The sequence below is a fragment of the Haliaeetus albicilla genome, chromosome 9 (genome assembly GCF_947461875.1).
Source record: "Haliaeetus albicilla chromosome 9, bHalAlb1.1, whole genome shotgun sequence".
In the NCBI taxonomy this organism is placed as follows: domain Eukaryota; kingdom Metazoa; phylum Chordata; class Aves; order Accipitriformes; family Accipitridae; genus Haliaeetus; species Haliaeetus albicilla.
Genome location: NC_091491.1, coordinates 10,649,538 through 10,659,600, shown reverse-complemented (window position 1 = coordinate 10,659,600; position 10,063 = coordinate 10,649,538).

Here is a 10,063-nt window from a genome sequence, read left to right as displayed (position 1 = left end):
TCCTAATTTAAAACAATGTGGAAGTAAGAGTGATACCGTATGACTTTGGTGACCAGTCACAAACCATGTAAAACTGAATTGCAAGCACCGAGCACTCGCAGAGGACGTGTCACAAACCGCCCACTGACAGCAGCTTTCCAGCCAAAGTGTCTGAAGAATAATTGCAACTAAAAACCCTGAGTCAGAAATGATTCCTGAACAATTCACAGAGGCAAAAACTGCACATGAGCTCACTCCACCAGCTGCAGCAATACCCAAACCCCTGAGGTCCATAAGTTGCTGCCATATTTATAAAGCTCAGGGTCACCCCGCACCGGAGCTGTAAGGATGCCCTTCACACCTTCCAATTTCTTTCACAAGGCTTCCAGAGAAGTAACAAATGCCCCAACCTTCTTCAGTTTGGAGGGTGGGAAGAAGTTTTACATGGCATGTGTATGTGAGGGAAGGGGGCATAAGTAGCTACAAGATATAGGATTGGCTCTCAGCCAGTCAAAAAAAAATAAAAAAAAAAATCAGTATTTACGTGAGCCATGATTTAATTTCATCCCAAGACCTGCAGAACAAAGGAGTCATTCAAAGGAAAGACACCAAGACTGTGAAAAATGCCAGATCAAATTTTTTCCACCAGAGAAATCTAATTTTTGATCATATTCGGTATGACTGGTCCTTCAGATGACCCCATAACATGGATTATAGGTTTGCATTATTTTATCCTCCGAGAAGCTTGCCACGCTATCTCAACTGTGCTTCAGCACTCACAGTTACAAGGCCTGAAGTATACTCTAGCTTTTGACAAAAATCCTTAGAAGACACATGAATATATTTTCTGCAACTCTCTCATTCCTGAGAGTACTTACTGAGATCCAAGAGGCATTATAAGCAACGATTAATTAATAACAAACCTGGAAAACAACATCGCATTATTTCTGTTAAGCTCTCTGTGCCTCAGTTTCCCTGGCTGCAAAACACAATAGCTATACTGTAACACAAACAACAAATACTTGCAATAATTACTTTGCCTGGAGTGATTTTTAACCCATTAGACTCAAAGACAGACCATAGCCTTCAAGTCCAATTCATTCACCAGGGAAACAATTCAATATTTGATATACAAACACAGGTTCCTAGAAGCTCCTCAGAGCCCGAGCAGGTCACTGCTCCCCTGCCAGGACATGACACATCTCAGAGAGGACACCTCCTAAGGGACCTAACAGTTTGAAACCCTTTATAAAATGTCCTGTAGAAGTGCAAACCAAAGGGAAACCTGTCTTCCCCAGGTGTGCTACAGCAGCAAGAAGAAAGCTTGGGCAAGCCTGCCGAGACAGAAACCTGCCCAGGTGTTACCTTGGCTTTCTTGTGCTGTTTGAAGAGAGAATATCAGACTTCTGCAGGGCCCTCACTTGGCAGCTCCAGAGATTGCTGCACCTCTACTCCCAGCCCCAAGCAGCTCTGAGCTCCTCATGATGCCAGGCCAGGCTGCCGCAGTTCCTATTTAAGGGCTCTGCCCCACATCCAGCTGTGCTGCATGAGGGTGCCATTACAACACAGCTGGCCCCAGGCACTGCTAGTGCTGTGCCATGGGAATCTTCACTTCCACACTCACCAGTTACCCAGAGAGAGAAAAAAGGGGTAATGAGGGACTGGAAGTTTAAGTTACACCGAGTCAGACAGGTGTCAGAAAAGTTTAGGGACGAGGTGGATTAACCCCTGCCCAGCCCAGCAGAAGTTCCCGCTGGGCTTCATGGGGCAGCTGGCTGAAGGAACTTGGCTCGGGTTATACAGGCAGTCAGAACCTTTAATAAATGTATTAATAAGGATTTAGTCTTAATTAAATCAAAACAAGCTATTTCAAAGAGGAATAAGGGCATGGTTACCTCTGTAAATTGAACTAATTGGTTTAAATATGACACCTTCAGTTAAACAGGTGCAGCATCATTTAGAAAATGCCACAATTTCCATCAGAAAGGTGAGCTCTTTTTTTTTAAGACCTGCTAGTAGAGCTGGAGGAAGCAGACAAGCTTTTGGGGACAAAGCTCTTCTGCTGTGCCCCAAATCTGAAATAGAAGCAGTTTCCACATTCTTTGCTCCTGGGCGGCTTGTGTTGACAACAGTAACAAGGACTGCACAAAAATTATGGGGGGTAATAAATATTTTCCATGCCACATCCCTTTAGAAAGTGGATAGGGTTTCATTTGGACTGCAATTTTTTATTTTTTTTTTTACAAATGAAATTATCAATATAATACACATGATTTCCTTGATTTTTTAAAATATTCTCCCCAAACTTCTGGGAAAAAACCATAGAAATCTTTTCTGGCATTTTTAGTAATTTTGGTTCTTCCAGAGCAGTTGAATCTGTTCTCTCAGAAAACCTAATTACTACATTTTCCTGTTGTAATGATGTTGTTTTTTAACAAAGAAGACTTTCAGCTTTGGGCTGAAGACACTGAATCTTCACCTGTCCCACCACGGGTTAGGATGAGTTCTAAATAAAACCTGCAACAGTAAACTCATTTTTGACTGTTTTCATCTCTGTTCTTGATCCGTTCCTATCTCAGGGTTTTGTGGTAGGAGTTTTTTAGCTCCTGAGAGGTGCAAATATCCACTCCTGTTAGGTGATATTTCAGTACCATTAGTTATTGGGTTTGCTTTGAAATCGCTGCAATGAGTGACTGTTCATCTCCCACGTCCAATGCTCCCCAGTGCTCGCACAGATCTCTTTGAAGTGTTGCTTTTGCCTCATAACACTTCCTTTTCTCTAAACTAAACACCAGGAATAGAGCAAAGATTTGTTATTTTTCTATGAGGTTTCATACATCTTACTGTATTTGGGAGGCAGAAAAAAAACATCTTCTAGATTCTCCTGGTCTATTAAAAAAACCAAAAAACAACTCTGTAACCTTTAAACCTAATATCTAAAGAGGGTTTGGGTGAATCAAACCCTTTGAGCGGCCGGGTCGGTTTTGCAGTTATTTTAAGAGGCTGCGGGAGAGCTTGTCCATGCCATCCCACCAGGTTTGGTGTTTAATGACACGACACTAAACAGCCTTTGGAGGTGTTTTATTTTTTATAAGAAGGCACACCAGAGAGCTCACGCGCTTGCCTGAGAGCAGCCTGTTACCGGCAGCAGGGATGTCGGTGTGGGGAGATGCTGAGACCCCAGAGCCGGTGGGGCTGAGGGAAGGGCGGACCACCGGCAGCCTTGGCAGGATGAGGGGCTCAGGTCCAGACTGGGGGTCCAAGCCCTTCTGGCCCCCAGGGCAGGGGGACGCTGAGTGTCCCAGGATCTGCCTGCAAGCCTGAACCCACCAGCGTCCTGAGAGCAAGCCTGGAGCTTTTCTCCCTGTCCACAACACCCGATCAAAGAAAAATATTTGCAGCCATATTACGAATGACCATGTTGAAACCAGAGTTTCAGAAATGCTTGAGTTAGAAGTCATCCAGCATAAACTCCAGCTGCTTCCACAATTTTCACTAGTGCCTCATTTAAATCTGCTGAGTGGATGTAAAAAGGAGCCATCAGTTTTCGCAGCTTTGGCTGCCGGAGGAATCCCATCCATTCAGCATCACCTTAGCCCATGCCTGGGCTGGCTTTCCAGCCAGTGTACATTGGCACTGCTCCACTGGTTTTAGCAGAGCTACACTGGTTTGCATCACCTGAGGATCTGACCTCGGGGAGCAGGCTGCTGCCTGCATTTACCAGGTGAGTGCATCTCATTTTGGCAAGCAACTGCCGCAAGCCAGTTAACAGCCTTTTCTATGCCTAGCCAGGTACTGACTGCAATCATCAGGGGAGATAATGTCATACATTAGGGCCTGAACCTCACTGTGACACCTTTATGCAGTTAAAAAGCCTGTTCTATATATACAGCCAGATAAAGATGTATACTGTAAAGCAGTGAGGGGGGCTAATCTCATTACAACCTCTTCAAAATGCAGTGTGAGAGTGATAAAAAAAAAGAGACAATAATTCTGTGGATGCTGATTTCCATGCAGTGAAAGGGCACTATCAGAGGAGCGCGGTGTGGGCAGGACACCAGCCGAACTGCTCTCACATCCTCCCTGTTGGGCTCTGCAATATGGGTCCACTTTCCCCACTGCCCTCTATGACACTGACCCCAGAGGACACCATGGGACTTCTTGTGGGGCAGGAAGGTGAAGAGGTGGGCAGGAATTTGAAAGGCAGAATGAGGCCTGGGGAGCCAAAAACGGGGCAAGACAGCTGGGTTCAATGTGGGAAGTCAAGGCTAGAGGAGCCCCTAGATGAGGTGGGGATGAGTTGGGAGAGGCTGATTTAGAGCTATGGGAACCACGGAAAACTGGGAGATTCTTGGAGTCCATGGAAAAAGGATGGATGTGATTATAAGGCTCAAGACCAGCCTGAGAACAGCCATTTGTTGGCAGAAATAAGTCAAGGGGCATAAAGGAGCCACAGAAGTGGAGGTCCCTCAACACCTCTCAGGCAGCACATAAGCCAGGTCAGTCCAGGTGCCACGTGCTCTGTCCATGCACGGGACGTGATGTAAGAAACAGCTTTTTTTCCCCCATGAGGTCAAAACCCTAAAACTACTGTGAGGACTGGTAACAAGGGCTGGTGGGTGATCACCAAATTAAGGCTTTTTTACTGCTGAAGTGCCTGTGATTCTTTAAGAATTCATGATGTGGTTCTGATGCTGCATGTTGATAAATGATCTGACCCCTCTGGTCTCTGCAGCCCTTCGTTAGCGATCCCACAAGGATTACAGGTTCTTGCTATGGGAGACTGAAACGTGGTTTGATCAAAACCAGCTTATCAGCCGACACCAAGCCAAGGTGGGGTTTAGCAGCTACCAAAGCAAATTAGCCCCCTAAGAAAAAAAAGGACCTATAAAAAAGTGCAGAACTGGGCTGAGAGAAAGCAGTTTGCAGGACTGTGTTGATTTAAAATGGGGCAATGTGCCCATCATTTTAGTTCACAGTTCCAAGGTTGTATTAAAAGTCCCGTGCCTGGGGAGAAAGGTGGTGACACCAGTTTCTGCCGTGAACACGGTGCCGGTAGAGCCTCCCCTGTGGGTATAAACACAAGGTTCCTCCACAGCATTTGCAAAGGAGTTACATGCCAGGTTGAAAGTCTTTATACATCAAACATTTCTCATCATGTCTTCTACCGCCCTCATTCTGATTTTCATCTTCAACTAATATGTAAACACAAGCATAATCTGAAATATCTAGGCTGAGGTTCAACTTACTTTAAATCAGCTTCCCTCCAAGGAGCTGTGTGGTGCTGCCCTGATGTACAGCAGCCATGAGACCGGCCCTTGAGTAGGATAGGTAAAAAGCTGGGCACCCAAATCCTGTTGGAAATAAACTGTGTACCCTTGCTCCCGCTCTCTCTGATTGCACTTAATTGCAGAGCTGTGATGTGTGAGATAGGGCAGATATAGGGTCTGTATCTGGTATAGGGAAGCAAAATGTCTGCGATGGAGTAGCTGTGTGCGCTAACACATTTACTTGTCATTATGAAGTGCAGCAGAGCAGATAAACCCATTAGATATTTAAAAATTAGTTAATGCTAGGATGCAATGATTTGGGCATTTGTAATGCTGCTTTAAATTGGATCAATATTTTCCAGTTCATTTTACTGTAGATTTTTAACCCTGCTATTGCACTTGAGCTGCATGCTCTGAGCAGCAGGTAAGCTAGCAGACGTAGGAAAGATTTCTGCTGGGATGTGACCAGTTGTGTTTCAGGAAGTGCGTCAGCTCCCGGAGACTTGCTAGGCACCATCTCTTTTATTCAAGAGAGCTTAATTGTCATCCAGGACATCTGGGACGATCTCTCAGGGGCTTGTGTTGACAGAACATTAACTAACACACGAAAGCTCTGGGATCCCATGACATGATCCATCACTGAGTAAAGACAAGTTGCCTGTATCACATAGGATGAATTCATCGAGGAGCCAAATCATTAGCATAGAAAGGTCATCTACTTGTCTGTCATTATTGTGCGAGGCAGATAGTCTATAATGTGTGCAGGAGTTCCCCACGGAGTGGCAATCAGCCCCTTGCTACACTATTTCATTGTTCTTTTTAAAGCTGGTGAAGAGCTTTCTCATTGAAATCTGCAGTTGTAAACACCTGAAAGGAAATGTATAAATCTTGGCTATTTCTGTCTTCTGTACATGAGTATGAACACCCTGGGATAAAAAAAGTTCCTTGCATGAGTATTACTGATCTCCACTAGACACAGTCGGAACTAAAGATTTGAAATGGACTCTATATGGCTTGCAGCAAAAAAAGATTTCAGTCTTAAATAGCAGAAGTCTGCATATGAAACAAAAACTCTATCATATTTTTCTCCCTGGTTATACCATGAGCTGAGCCATGTAGTTTAACAATGTGGCCGTAGATGTCCACAACCAAATGTCGATACTGCCAGTTCCTCTGGCTCTGCCTCCCAGAAGGTCAGGTAAACCTTGCCAAGCAAGCACTAGCTGGACAATTCTTTTCACCTCATCAGCCAACCTGCTGAATCTGCAAATAACATCAAGAAAATGCCCCAAAAGCAACATATTTTGGAACTGGACAAAAAAATCAATCATTTTGCTCTGTCAGTGGTGAACGTATGGTCTATGTCATTCCATTGTGAACTTGGATATAATCCCATTTGGCACTTGAAAAATACAAAACCAGCCCAGCTATGAGTATCATTTTATTGTGACTCGGGCTTTGCAGGTTTGCACGTTCTCCACTCTTTTCCATAGTGCTTGATTTCCAGTGTTGCTCAAAACATGAGCTGCTCCCTGCCATCTCCTTCCCCAAGCACTTCTCCCCGGGGCGGCACCTGGTTTCTAGGCCAGAACACCTCTGCCTTCTCCTACCTTGAGTCCATAGCTGCCTCTCTGCAGCTGAGAGCAGAACATCGGGGGTAAATTGTACGCAGACAAGTAAGTCTTTAGTGTGTCCTTGAAATGCTGTCTTGGGCAGCGCTTCTTCCCCCTGCATGCCAGTTCACTGCGCATGGGCTGCTTGGGCTTTCACGCATCGCTCGCCTGAACGATAGAGTGATCACACGATAATAAAGCTGCATATTTCAGCTGGTCTGAGGGTCAGGTTGAAAACTTGACCCTAAACATCAATGACGCATGTCTATAGTGGTAGTATTTCACACACTTTATGGGAAGACCTTGGAGGCTTTATAGTGCATCCTCTCAGAGGCAAACTGTCCTGCCTGCCTTTGTGATAACCTTGCCGGCAAACAGATCTATAGCACCTCATATTATTTCATTTCAGAGGTTCCCATTCAGAAAAGAGGCACTGAAAATCCATAACAATTGAAATATAGTAGAATTTGAACCAAGGTCGCGCTAGCTTGAGAGATGACCTGCCGTGTTCAAAATTAACCTCACCCGATGCATGTGCTGCTGGCTTTACAAGTGATGCTCTGAACCCCTGATATTCAGAGTAACAAAAAGAAAAATGTTTGCAAGAAAGGGTGGAATGGTAGATATGAAGGGCAAAAGGAAGCCATATGATCATTTTGCCTATTCTCATGCGTAAAACAGGCCAGCAAACATCACTCTGGAATTCTGCTGGTGAGATCATACGTATTTCTCTGAGCTCAGTTTACCTCTGAGAAGAGTCAGGAAAAATCCAGAAAAAAAAAAAAATCCTATTGACCTCAACAGGGCCAAATTTCCAAGATGCCTTGGGGCAGAACAAAAAAAAATCCATGTTTTTCTGTGTTACAAGCATGACTGCATCCCTGCCCCCTGCCCAGCGAGCAAGGGCTGGTTGGTTGTGTGAGCTCCATTAATATGCTATCGGCATTTTATGCACAGAAAGGTGACCTATTGCTTTGCCTGTTAATAGATCTTCTACCCTGGAATGTTTCTATAAGCCAGCTAAAAAGTTAGCCAGCTTTCTCTGTTCAGAGTTGCACCAGTTGACCTCGGAGTGTTATTTTTTCAAAGGATTTTGCAAACCTATTGCAGAACAGCTGCGTGATGTACTTCTATCAGTTTTGTCCTAATTGACATTGACTACAAACAGGCTTAGCCTAAGCAGAAATAAGTAATCTTATGCTGGGGGAGGCTACGCACAAGGCTGGCTGTGTGCAGGGAAAACTGGTTCCAGTTTTGCTATGGTCAAGCTCCTGGTTAAAAGATGGAGGTTTTTATAAAATGCACAAAGGCAGCACAGAGGGATGCGGGAGGCACTGTGAGTAATCGGCTGGAGATATCCATATTTAAAGGAAATGAGGGTGATTGGGTTTCTTGGTGTATTAGCTGTCTTCAAAGGACAGAGCTAATGCTGCTTGAAAGTTTTCTAAAAATGCAAGTTCATCAAAATGGAAATTTTCTGCAGGAAAGTGTCCACTTCAACAAGGGTTGAGTCTGAAAACACCCTAAAACGAAAAGCTCGGCGGCAGCAAACCCTTCCAGCTTGACATCACTGGACCAGAGCGGTCGGAGGAAGTTTCCAAATTACATTTTGGCTTCACAACCAGAACATGCTTTTTTATCATTGAAGGCAATATGCAGCCATTTAGTTCCCTTGAAACAGAAGCTCTGATAGACGTAATTCCCTTTCTAATTCACTCCAGCAGAAAAATTTGGAAATATTCTACCTAGAGCCTAAGGCTGTGCTAATATTTTAAATTTCAAATGTTTGGATGCAATTCCTAATTCCAGAGCTGTCTGGTCAACCCAATGCCCTGAACACCACATCGACCATCCAGATGGATTCTGCTGGTGCCGGGCTTTGCTGAAGCCCCCGTGGACCCAGCAGCTTGCAGGGCACCAGCGTGCTGGCAGGGGCTCTGCACCCCACAGGTCCCCGCGGCTGGTGCCGATGGCCCTGTGACATCGACAGCAGCAGCCAAAAAGTGCCTGAATCACCTCAAGTACTGCATGTCTCAAGTAGGGCTGACAAATACTGGCAAATATGCCGGTGCACTGGCTTGCATTTTTTTCCCTGTTTCTTCTATATTAACAAAAGGGGAGGGGGGAGAAGCCTAAGTAATGGATTTTTTTTTTCTGCTTCATTTTACTCCCACCTTCTCTGCCCCCTGTAATCTGATTTTTTACACCTCATTTATGTGTTTTTATTCAGCTCATCTTTGTGTTTTCTTTTTTTTCACACCTTTGGATCAGCTCTCTCCCCGTGTCTGGCACCTGTGATTATATCCTTCAGCTTCACAATGCAGACTTGCAGAGCAGCATTTAATAACAGGGAGGATTTGACTGACTGGAGCTTTGATAATGGTGGTGGGAAAGGCACAATCGCTGCCTTTTCAACAGTATACTTTGTGCAGAAAGCGTTCGACAGTGTCACAATCTGATTAAAAAAAAAAATCCCAGATTCTACCCATAATTATATCTTCTCTCCTATACCTATCCACCTTCTTTTCAAAACTAAGCTATTGTGGGTGACACCAGTCTCTGGGGAGTGGGGGGTGGTGGGACACAAACCTGGAGAGAGACAGAGAAGAGAAAAAAGTTCAATTCAGGATGATTTTGCCTTGGCATCTCTGCCTGCCCATGCTCCCGCGTGTCTTTTTTCAGCTGACACCATGTGCTCGGCTGTGGGCAGGCCAGCTCCGTCTGTCATCTGTTGAGGTTTTAGGATGACAAAATATCATCCAACTGGTGGCATTGCTGGTAAGCCATTGGAAAAGGAAAGCCTGAAGGCTTTCTGGGAAATTAGAAACCCAGGTGAATGAAGAGGTTGCATGGTGTTTGATCATCAGCTCCACTCAGAGTCCCAGCTGGGAGGAAGAGGAGGGACTCTGGATGTCCAGCTCTTGCTAAAAACAAGGTGCGTGCGTGCCCTGCTGCTTTGGGGCTTCTCGGGATGAAGAACCCCACAGCAGCTCTGAAAATACACCCCAACCCTTTCCAAAATGCAGATGGCCATGAGGGATGAGGACCATGGCACTAAAGCAGCGCACAGTGTTTCCCAGCTTTGGCTGGACTTTACTTTAGTCCTATACCTCCACACAGGTTTAAACTCTCCAAAACAGTTTATAAACACGGGATGGACTGTCCAAAGCTCTCCAGAGATGTCAGTGCCCACCCCTGGCA